Below are 12685 nucleotides of genomic sequence, written 5' to 3'. Positions count from 1 at the left end.
TGAAAGGAAAAAGGGTCCTCTTCAAGACCACATACTTAACTACTGATAATGTTTGTGATGCGAGAGAAAGCATATCTCCTATTCTAAGAAAATCATTTTACATTATTATTTGTAATGATCAAAAAGCATCTGCAAAGTAACAACTCTGTAGGACAGGGGTCTCCAAACTACATCCTGGAGGGCCAATGTCCTGAAAAGTTTAGCTCCAACTGGCCTTAAAACACCTGGAAGATTAGTGTGTCTAGTAAGAGCTTAATTAAGTGTGTATAATTAGGGTTAAAGCTAACAGGGGCGTTAAACAAGATCCTGGGCCCTATGCATAGGCAGTCCTGATGGGCCCCCATGGCCCCCACCCATGAAAATATCCAGGTAAAAATATATATATTTCAGATTCATACTTTTCAAGGGCCCTCTCTTCCTTTGGGGCCCTGGTAATGAGTACTGGTTTTACCCCCAGTCCGACCCTGGGAGCTAAACTTGGATAAACAAACAAAGTTTGGAACTGTAAGGTCAAATAATTTTTATGTACTTTATTTTTTGTTGACATTATATCTGTGGTCAAAAATGTATATGACTATGCCTAATTGGCACAGTGCACAGACACACGCAAAGCTCGGGATATGACAAATGCACGCAGCAAGGCTAGAATGGATACGTTTGGCTCTACTGGACATGCGCACATAAATACAGCGACATTTTTGTCATACTGTGCTTGTGCTTGCATAGACTAGTCGAGCACTGTCGGAAACAATCAACTACTCCAGCATGTATTAATCATAATGCATACAAAGTGTTTGCAAGTACGACGTGAATTTTAGAATTACAATATTGCGTGGAGCTGTTACTATATGACCTTATCTATGTTGCATGTAAAAATAAAATATGTAATGTAAAAATTAGGGTTGTGCCTGAAGCCGAATACCTTAATCGGAATGGCACGGATAATGGCTTAAAAAACGAATAACGCTCAAGGAATAATTCTGCCTGAATACTCGGCTAAAGCTGACACAGTCTGGTGTTTGCTAGATAACAGGTGAACCAGGGAATCAGTGCCAGAAGTGAATGAATGTAAACTTTGAGTGAAAAGATCGCAAATCAAACACCCCATTGTTGTCGCCTCTCTGTTTATCTCTCAGAAATCAGAGCGTTGCAAGAGTATTTTACCTATAATAATACATCATAGCTACACGTTATATTATTTGTATTTATTTAAAAGGCAAATATTGAAAGCTTAGGCTACCATGATACGAATGAATGGAATAAACACAGCGCGCTCACCAATCAAACAGCCGCGCTGCGCGTCTCAGTCTCTCAAAAACCAAATCAGTTCTCTCTCAAGAGTAGGCTAATAATCAGATTAGATACGGATACATTGTCTACTTGTCCTACATGTTTGCATCTTTACCTTTTGCTGGTTTGCGCGGAACACACACATCTGTTTAGTGAAGTTCATTAACATTAAGACTCGCTTAAAGTGTTTCTGCGTAATGAGAATGTGCGCATTGAATGGATTCAGTCGTGTTCAAATGATCACTAAACGTTTGTCATGACATCTCTCTGCTTGCATGATAAATATTATTTTAGAAATTAATAATTATTTCAGTTTAACACGACATACTTGTTCAGTGATAACTACGAAAAAATATATAAAAAGTCATAACAGTCTTATCAAGTAACTGTACGATATTGTATCCGAATGCAGATAGGAAAAATTTTGTGATTGTTACAGATACAAATACTGGCTGTTACATGAAAATGTAAATATGTAATGTCATATATAAAGTTTTTAAAATTTACATATGTAATTGTTGCATAAGGCTATACATTAATACGCGTTTATTGATTAAAAAAGGCTATCTAGGTGTAGACGTAAATAAAACACAATCTAACAGGTAGAAAATTAAATTAGAAACATCTAAACTTTTCAGGTCGCAGTAAGTGCACCACTGGTCATGCACATCCTTTCCCGGAACAATACTGAAAGCTAAGGCAAGATGGAGAAACAGATGATCATAGTTGTACAAGGATAGCCATTTTGTAAATGAATCTATTAGTAGAGCTACTACAAGTGATTTTAAGCATAGACATATAAATAACTAGACGCCTCATTGGCCGCTCTGAGCCGTTGCTGCGATACGTCAACGCCGCCGCCATGTTAGTGAGGGCAAGACTGCCTTAAAAATACATGGAAGTAAACGGGGAGCTCCGTTTTTTTCTGAATAAAAACACGATAACGTTCACATTTATCAACCGATTTCAGGTTTGTGATCTACGTGCAGTTAAAAACTTTGCCTCCAGTTATTTAGTTAGGTTTGGAAAATTATTAATTTTCGTAAGGAATTGTGAAAGCTCACATTTGTCTCACTTCTTGATTTCGTTTATTATTTTCGGTTTACAATTCTAATGTTAATTTAGTATAACTGTGACATATGAATGTAATTTAATTTGAATATTCATTTAATTAAATGTATTTGATTTTATTGCCTTGTCTGTGTTCAATCCCAACATTTTTCTCTTTTTTCTCTCTTTCGTGTCTCAGATCAGAACACAGCTCATTCCCTTTGAAATTCTGTGATAAAATCTAAGTAATACATCTTTAAACACTAATAATTTACTATTGTTGAGAAAATTTAATAAAACAAGTAAATACAAATCAAAAAGTGACACACTAGCCTACAGATGAACTCCACAACAAATAATAACACATGTAACTGATGAGGCTATGGATCCAGTGAAAATGAAAATATGAACTGATACAGTTCACAGTAGAAATATAGTAAAAGTGATATGTTATATTAAAAAGTACATGTAGTACAACTTAAAGTAAAGTGAATAATATGAAAAGCGAGTACAATGCTACAATAACATATTCGATATAATAGATTTATAATAGTATAAAAATTATTTGTATAATATGAATAATACCATAATAAATAACCGAACAACAATAGGTTAACAATAGCAAGAAGAATATGTAATATCAAGGGTGGAATAATACAGAATAGACAAAAATGAAGAATAAATTAATAGTAAATTAAAGAGTAAAATAAAAAAAATTGAAATGTAATTTTAAAATACTATTTGTGTAATAATTATTAATCAAATTCAGACACAATATAAAAAAATTGTGGACATGAGTTCCAGATTGTGTTTAATTAATGAGCTCCTTAAGTAAAATATATACATGTATAATATATACATGTACACACACACACACACACACACACACATACATACACACACATATATATATATATATATATATATATATATATATATATATATATATATATATATATATATATATGTTCTATAATGCACATTACACACACTCATGCAGAAAACACACATTTTGAAACAGTGATTTATTTTTCCATGTATGTTAACACATATAAATGTTTGGGTGTGAGTGTGTAAGGTTTACCTTGCACAACAAAATCTCAAAGTATAGTTGTTTATCACAGACCAGAATATGAGATGCTCCCCTCAAAAACTTGATATTAATCAAAATAAATAATAATTATAACAACATCACAATGAGTTTATCATGATAATGCAGCTGGATTCACTATGAGTTCCTGTGTTTTTCATTTCTAGGCTATTAACATCATGTAGTTTTTGTGTAAAGACACACGCAGTACATTATCAGCATTAAACAGCCTGTGCAAAGCTTTTTAAATGCAGTCTATAGTATTAGAATATGAGCTGGTCATTCTGTCGATTCATTCAGGGCTGCTCTGGGTTTAGTACAAACACAACACAAGTCTAGGGAGGTATAGTCTTGTCTCCGAGAACAGCTTTCCTCAGCTTTCCTTAAGGCGGTCCTTGTCCTGTTTGCAAATGGCTAAAAGAGAAGAAAAAAGAATACATAGAATCAGTTAACAGTTTTATGAAAAGCAATGAAATCCTTATAATCAAGTGATGAACTTAATCAGTAACACTTTTGAAAAACGGTCCATTAGTTAATATTAGTTAACTACTTTAGTTAACATGATCTAAGCAAGAACAATCCTTGTACAGCATTTATTAATCTTAGTTGATGTTCATTTCAACATTTACTAATGCATTATTTAAAACAAAAGCTGTGCTTGTTAACATTAGTTAATGCACTCTGAATTAGCATGAACTAACGATGAAAAACTGTATTTTCATTAACTAACATGAACAAAGATGAATAAATACAGTAATAAATGTATTGTTCATTGTTTGTTCATGTTAATTAATACATTAACTAACATTAACTAAAGGACTAGTATTCTAAAGTGTTACCACTTCATCTTTGTAAATAAGTAACGGTAGTGAAATTAAAGAGAGAAGCTTTAGCTCCATCATTAATCTAGACAGTCAAAGGGCTCACTCTGTATATTGTGCTCATAACACCATTTAGTTTATTATATAAATGGCAATATAAGTTAAAACGTAATAAGAATTCATTTAAACTCTGAGTTCTTATGAAGTCTCAGCCTTCACTGCTAACTACGCTAGCGATATTATTAATCGTCTGACACTGGTGGTTAATTAAGCTGTCAACATAAAGTTAAAAATGACCAAAAACATCGAGAAAGAACAGCTGAGTCTTACCTGTGACAGATAACACCCCGAGATCTGTTTTTACTATCGTGTGACGGTTTGTAGGTGTCCAATCTGTCGATGAGTCAGATATGTTTTCTTCTGTCCTGATTTGAGAGTTATGACAGTTGCCCGCTCCAATATGGCGGCGACGTTGACGTGCGGTCGAGCGGCCAATGAGGCGTCTAGTTATTTATATGTCTATGATTTTAAGTGCTGGAATTCCATTTATTCTTTGCTGAAACTTCTGCGTCATCATGGAGAGCGGGTCATGGTTGCCCAGCAACAGCAGACGCCACTGGAGCGCAAGCACAGATTACAGTGCTTTGGAAATAAGGAGAGCGGTGCGCCTAGCGTTTTCCACACGTTTTCAGTCGCGACATCATGCAAATGTGGTTTTGTATTGAAGGAGAAATTTTTTATTTTATTTTTTTGCTGGACTCGGTCGAGACCAACTAGAAGACTTGGCGAGTCCAATGGCCAAGTCCGAGACAAGTCCGAGTGCAAATTCAACGAGTCCGAGACAAGTCCGAGACGACAGAAAAATGTCTTGAGTCCGGACTCGAGTCCAAGACCGGACTCGAGTACTACAGCCCTACTAGGCTATTTAATGCTGTTAAATAGCGGGATCTCGAATCATTTGTATCAGTTCGGGAGTTCGGAGCGGGATCGCGAATCATTCGTGTCAGTTTTGGAGTTCAAAGCGTGTTCGCGAATCATATGAGTCAGTTCGGGGATCGCGAATCATTTGAGTCAGTTCGGGAGTTCAAAGTGTGTTCGAGAATCTTTTGAGTCAGTTTGGGGATCGCAAAAACATTTGAATCATTTTGGGAGTTCGGAGCGGGATCGCGAATCATTTGTATCAGTTCGGGAGTTCAAAGTGTGTTCGAGAATCATTTGAGTCAGTTTGGGGATCGCAAATCATGTTAATGATGTGCCTTTTAACAGTTTCAAGTATATTCCAAAAACTAAACAAATCGTGCCTAAAAAGTGCACGCATTTAGACTAAAGTAAAGTTACATGATGAAGTCAACCCTATGGTTCTACATAGAACCCCAATGAATCTTTTTCTAAGAGTCTACGCAAATGGATTAATTGTTGATGCTTTGTTGAGATTAAAGTGTATCATGCTCGTATTCACGTTCAAAATATGTAATTTTTTTCTTTGACACATATTGCCTCTCTGTTTAAATGTATTCAATATATTGATTCATTTATTCATGTAGAAATATTAAGTGAACAAGCACAAATATTTCGGTGCACACACACACACATCTCAAGCTACTTTTCATTTTGCTCCACTAACAAAAAAAAAATAGCAACAACCATTGTGTTTCTCCAACATCAGTACTGCAGCTGGTGAAAAAAATAATGTTTAAAGAAACATTTATGTATAAAAAACGCATTAAAAATATAAACAAATATTTGACAATATATTTGATGACAACTCAGAGGCAATTTGACATCCGATTAAAATAGTCAAACAAGAATTAGTATGTAGAGTTAAACTCCGGGTTAAAATCAGGTTAAAATGCGCATTTAATTGTATTCTCCTCTCAACCACTAGATGGCACAAAAGCCCGCTTTTAAGAAGGCGAAATGGAAATTTTTGTATGATCCTGATATAATTATTTTTCTTTAAGTTGAACAACACCGGCAGCAATGCAAAATTGATGTCTCTGTCATTTTATTTAATATTTATTTTATTTGTATTTAATTTTTACAAAACAATCGTATATATTTATGCAGCAAATGAGAAACAATAAATGTATTGAATATATTTTGAAACAAAGGTCTTGTTTATCTCTTTCATTTTCATTCAGGTAAAGTAAATTAATACAATAGTAATAGTCTATAAAAGATATGGTATTTGTGGGTAACCCCCTAATATTTGAGCTTACAATAAATTTATTATATATATATATATATATATATATATATATATATATATATATATATATATATATATATATATATATATATATATATATATATATATAATATACATACATACATTTAATGAACAACTTTAATGATTTATTTGCCCACAAAATGTGCTGCTTCATCATTGTTTAATTAAACAACACAATATGGAAATAATGAAAAGCACATTTTCCTTAAGATGTGCCTTTAGCTCCGTTTGTCATGTGTTGCATCAATAGATCACATCTTGCAGATCTATCAGAAATACATTTAAAATCATTTGTAGGCCTATGTCTTGATTGCGCTTGTTTAATGTCCAGGACAATATTCATGTATTTATGAAGCCTAAATATATAGTACATTATATGGCTGGAGTTGTGAGACTGTTGTCTAATAAATGTATTCACTTTTGATTATTAATTTTGACATTGAAATCTGCAGCTTCATCAGTCGTGTTCATGTTTGTATTATGAGTGTGTCAATGTATGTTGTAACACTAGACTATATCTGAATTATATATAAAATCATTTGAAATGGGTTTTTAAATGTTTCATCACTATAAATATCAAAGTTGTTTTAATGGTCCATACAGGGGCTCCAAAAGTATAGAAACTTGAACATGACGGCCATTACAGTTAGAGCTTTTCTCTGAACTAACTTCTGTTTTTGCAATTAATATTACTCAACTGCACTCATGGTGTATATGTTCCTTATTGAAGTCAGTTTCTCTCCTCGCCAAAATAACAGCAGGTTACATGTCCTCTAGAAACTGATGTATTGTCTTCGTTTTGAACAGTATATCCATTGTTTTACCATTTCTGTGAAATGTTTGAATGGATTTGTTTTATGAAAAGTGTGCCTGTCACATTTTGAATTTTAAATGCAACAGTATTTGGGGCCACTTCACATTACATGAAAAAGTACAAAAGCTGCCACTGCATGGGGCGGCGGTACCCATTCAGAAGTGAAACTTTTGTAAATTATTTAAACTTAAAAGGTGGCGCTTTAGGGATATGAAACACTTGGTAACTATTTGAGCAATGTCGCCATCAATTGCCATCTGTGTGTCATCAGCCTTAAAGCTGCATCTTAGTACCTAATTTTTCTGCACTTTAACCTGATACGTGCATGGATCAGTTCTCAGAAATGCCAACCACTTGATACGCAAGACACTTATATCATACTTAATCAGATAATTTCTGATAATATCATAATACCTCCCCCCTTCGCTTTGTATCTTAAGTTCATTTTTGTTTTTAGGTTTACTATAATAAACATATAAGTGAGTGTTTATACCTAGGCTATTTAATGCTGTTAAATAGCGGGATCGTGAATCATTTGAGTCAGTTCGGGAGTTCAAAGCTTGTTCACGAATCATTTGAATCAGTTCGGGAGTTCTTAGCGGGATCGCGAATCATTTGTATCAGTTCGGGAGTTCGTGGCGGGTTCGCGAATCAATTTGAGTCAGTTTGGGGATCGCAAAAAATTTGAATCAGTTCGGGAGTTCGTGGCGGGTTCGCGAATCATTTGAGTCAGTTTGGGGATCGCAAATCATTTGAATCAGTTCGGGAGTTCGTAGCGGGATCGCGAATCATTTGTATCAGTTCGGGAGTTCAAAGCGTGTTCGCGAATCATTTGAGTCAGTTTGGGAGTTCGTAGCGTGTTTGCGAATCATTTGAATCAGTTTGGGGATCGCAAATGATTTGAATCGGTTCGGGAGTTCGGAGCGGGATCGCGAATCATTCGAGTCAGTTTGGGGATCGCGAATCATAGCTGTATATGGACAGGCATTTGTAACTAATTTAGTAGCTAGTTCTAATTACGTTTTCCAAGCGTGTTTAGGTGTGATATGTGCATGAACTCATATTTTTTTGTTTTAATGATGTGCCTTTTAACAGTATCAAGTATATTCAAAAACTAAACAAATCGTGCCTAAAAAGTGCACGCATCTAGACTAATGTAAAGTTACATGATGAAGTCACCCCTATGGTTCTATATAGAACTTCAATGAACCCTTTTTTCTAAGAGTCTACGCAAATGGATTAATTTTTGATGCTTTGTTGAGATTAAAGTGTATCATGCTTCTTTGACATATATTGCCTCTCTGTTTAATGTATTCAATATATTGATTAATTTATTCATGTAGAAATATTAAGTGAACAAGCGCAAATATTTCGGTGCACACACACATATCTCCAGCTACTTTTCATTTTGCTCCACTAACAAAAAAAAAATAGCAACAACCATTGTGTTTCTCCAACATCAGTACTGCAGCTGGTGAAAAAAATAATGTTTAAAGAAACATTTATATATAAAATGCATTAAAATATAAACAAATATTTGACAAAATATTTGATGACAACTCAGAGGCAATTTGACATCGGTTTAAAATAGTCAAACAATAATTAGTATGTAGAGTTAAACTCCGGGTTAAAATCAGGTTAAAATGCGCATTTAATTGTATTTTCCTCTCAACCACTAGATGGCACAAAAGCCCGCTTTTAAGAAGGCGAAATGGAAATTTTTGCATGATCCTTATATAATTATTTTTCTTTAAGTTGAACATCACCGGCAGCAATGCAAAATTGATGTCTCTGTCATTTTATTTAATATTTCTTTTATTTGTATTTATTTATTTTTTTTTTTTAAAAATCGTATATATTTATGCAGCAAATGAGAAACAATAAATGTATTGAATATATTTTGAAACAAAGGTCTTGTTTATCTCTTTCATTTTCGTTCAGGTAAAGTAAATAAATACAAATAGTCTTTAAAATATATGGTATTTGTGGGTAACCCTCTAATATTTGAGCTTAAAAAAAAAAAATATATATATATATATATATATATATATATATATATATATATATATATATATATATATATATATATATATATATATATATATATATTATTATTATTATTTTTTTTTTTTTTTTTTTTTTTTTTATCAGTTTGGGGATCGCAAATCATTTGAATCAGTTCGGGAGTTGGGAGCGGGATGAATTAGGGTCGGGCTGCAGACCTGGCATGAAAGCTGAATGAGGTGTTGATTGTGAATAGTTAGTGTCCCCTTTGTACCTTGCACCGCGTGTATAAATACACCTAGATCCTAGCTGGTATTTAGATCAACACGGTACATGCAAGGCTAAAAATTTAATGACTGGCAGCAATGGCTTTACAATCAACTTCTATAAACTACCACAGGCTCAAAATTGTAAAACAGCAGTTTAATTTTGGAAACATACTGTATAAAACAGTTGAAAATAATTCCAAACTTTATGATGCAGAGTATGCATGGAGGTATTGCTAAAAACATGTAGTAGAACAATCCAAATACAATAATATTTAAAGGTTTTTGTAGAATAATTTGGCACATAAATGCATATTTTTTCCAGCACTTACAAGACAAACCTTTATGGCTGAAACCAGTGGATCTTTTATTTCAGTGGAAAACTACAGTTTCTGTCAAAAACATGTTTTAGTAATATGTCTCACTACAAGAGTTGTGTACATTTGTGCAGTGAAAATGTGTTGAACAGTACGAGCAGGGAACCTTCCACCAGTTGATTTCTAACGGGAACCCCCCGGACTGTGTCTTCTTTACCGTGGGGAATGCAGAATGTATTTGTATCGAAGGGGACTCTAAAATGTTAGAATCAGCAGCCTCGTGTATACAGTGTGGTTGTGCTTCAGGTGATCCTTGAAAGAGTCCCAGCGCTAGGTCCATTCTGACGCCGTCCCCTCCACTCTCTCCCACTTGTGCACTTTCTGTACCGTCCTGTATAAACATTTACATTTAATCATTTAACAGACGATTTTATCCAGAACGACTTACAAATGAGAAGAACAGAAGCAGTCAGGTGTACAAGCGAACAACAACAGGATACAAGTGCCATGACAAGTCTCAGTTAGTCTAGTACAGAACGCATAGCCAGGTTTTTTTATATATGAAAGACAAGAAAAGAAGGAAAAGTGCTAGCATTAGTTGGTTAAGTTCTGGTGAAAAAGATGAGTCTTAAGATGTTTCTTGAAAATGAGTAAAGACTCAGCAGTTCGGATTGAGATTGGAAGGTCATTCCAGCAGCTGGACACAGTCCAGGAAAAGGACCGTGAGAGTGATTTGGAACTTCTTTGGGACGGCACCACAAGGAGTCGTTCACTTGCAGAGCGCAAACTTCTGGAGGACACATAAGATTTAACCAGTGAGTTTAGGTATGTTCACAATAACTTTGATATTGTGAAATATATTTAACTGAAAACTGAATGCAAAATAAATCAAACAATATTTTCACTTTACAGTTCAGTAACAGTGAGGTTGGAAACAAAGTGGACAACACTATTCATTAAACACTTTATTAAACTAAGTACAATCAAAACCTATCACAAAAGGTCAAAACATCTCTAGCAGAAGTGACAGTGCAATGTAGCAGATGAACAATTTCTTACCAATGTTTCAAGAACAAGCTGGATCCTTGATGACTCTACAAGGGGAAAGAAGAAATGGTTTACTGAAAAGTTCTTAAAAAGAAGGATTTCATATTATACCATTTTTTTTTAAACCATTGGTTCTCAAACTTTTTATACCAAGTATCATTTCAGAAAATATTTGTTATTAAATATTAAGTTCCACCATAATGACCAACATTACATTTCAGCAGCGTAGTAGACCAAACTATTCAGCTACAGGTCTACAGTTAAAAAATGAGGCAGTTTTATTCTAATAAGAATATTAATTGTTGTCAGACACTTTACCATGGTAAATACAGTTTGAACATTAACACTACACTGTGCTTACATACACAGGTAAATGAAAAAAAAAGTTTAAATTAAAATGTAATTTTAAATGTAATTATGTAACAAAAGTTACAAAACTGTACTGTACTTTAACTGTAACATACTTAAATGTGAAAAAAAAAGACATTAGGTGAGCATTTAACAAAACTCGTTCTGTCCGGTAGGTGGAAACTAAATACCGTGCTAACTTTTCTGCACTTTAACCTGATACGTGCATGGATCAGTTCTCAGAAATGCCAACCACTTGATACGCAAGACACTTATATCATACCTAATCAGATAATTTCAGATAATATCATAATACCTCCCCCTTCGCTTTTTATCTTAAGTGCATTTTTGTTTTTAGGTTTACTATAATAAACATATAAGTGAGTGTTTATACCTAGGCTATTTAATGCTGTTAAATAGCGGGATCTCGAATCATTTGTATCAGTTCGGGTGTGTTCGCGAATCATTTGAGTCAGTTTGGGGATCGCAAATCATTTGAATCAGTTCGGGAGTTCGGAGCGGGATCGCGAATCATTCGAGTCAGTTTTGGAGTTCAAAGCGTGTTCGCGAATCATATGAGTCAGTTCGGGGATCGCGAATCATTTGAGTCAGTTCGGGAGTTCGTAGCAGGTTCGCGAATCATTTGAGTCAGTTTGGGGATCGCAAATCATTTGAATCAGTTCGGGAGTTCAGAGCGGAATCGCGAATCATTTGTATCAGTTCGGGTGTTTGTAGCGGGATCGCGAATAATTTGAGTCAGTTCGGGAATTCAAAGTGTGTTCGAGAATCATTTGAGTCAGTTTGGGGATCGCAAAAACATTTGAATCATTTTGGGAGTTCGGAGCGGGATCGCGAATCATTTGTATCAGTTCGGGAGTTCAAAGTGTGTTCGAGAATCATTTGAGTCAGTTTGGGGATCGCAAATCATTTGAATCAGTTCGAGAGTTCGGAGCGGGATCGCGAATCATTCGAGTCAGTTTGGGGATCGCGAATCATAGCTGTATGTGGATAGTCATTTTTGACTAATTTAGTAGCTAGTTCTAATTACGTTTTCCAAGCGTGTTTAGATGTGATATGTTTTAACAGTTTCAAGTATATTCCAAAAACTAAACAAATCGTGCCTAAAAAGTGCACGCATCTAGACTAAAGTAAAGTTACATGATGAAGTCACCCCTATGGTTCTACATAGAACCCCAATGAATCTTTTTCTAAGAGTCTACGCAAATGGATTAATTGTTGATGCTTTGTTGAGATTAAAGTGTATCATGATCGTATTCACGTTCAAAATATGTTTTTTTTTCTTTGACATATATTGCCTCTCTGTTTAAATGTATTCAATATATTGATTCATTTATTCATGTAGAAATATTAAGTGAACAAGCGCAAATATTTCGGTGCACACACACAC

General features: G+C 34.4%; 1 long non-coding RNA gene across 1 annotated transcript; it reads right to left on the bottom strand.

The window, feature by feature from the left end:
- Positions 1–3350: 3350 nt before the first annotated feature.
- LOC127968314 (uncharacterized) lies at positions 3351–4776 on the bottom strand. Its single transcript, XR_008155943.1, has 2 exons — positions 4582–4776; positions 3351–3844 (listed from the first exon to the last, which is right to left on the bottom strand). It is a non-coding gene; the product is annotated as an uncharacterized LOC127968314 (long non-coding RNA).
- Between the last annotated feature and the right edge of the window lie 7909 nt (positions 4777–12685).

The sequence above is a fragment of the Carassius gibelio genome, chromosome B11, assembly GCF_023724105.1.
Source record: "Carassius gibelio isolate Cgi1373 ecotype wild population from Czech Republic chromosome B11, carGib1.2-hapl.c, whole genome shotgun sequence".
In the NCBI taxonomy this organism is placed as follows: Eukaryota; Metazoa; Chordata; class Actinopteri; order Cypriniformes; family Cyprinidae; genus Carassius; species Carassius gibelio.
Note: the sequence above shows the minus strand (reverse complement) of the source record. Positions and strands in the feature narration are given on the sequence as shown.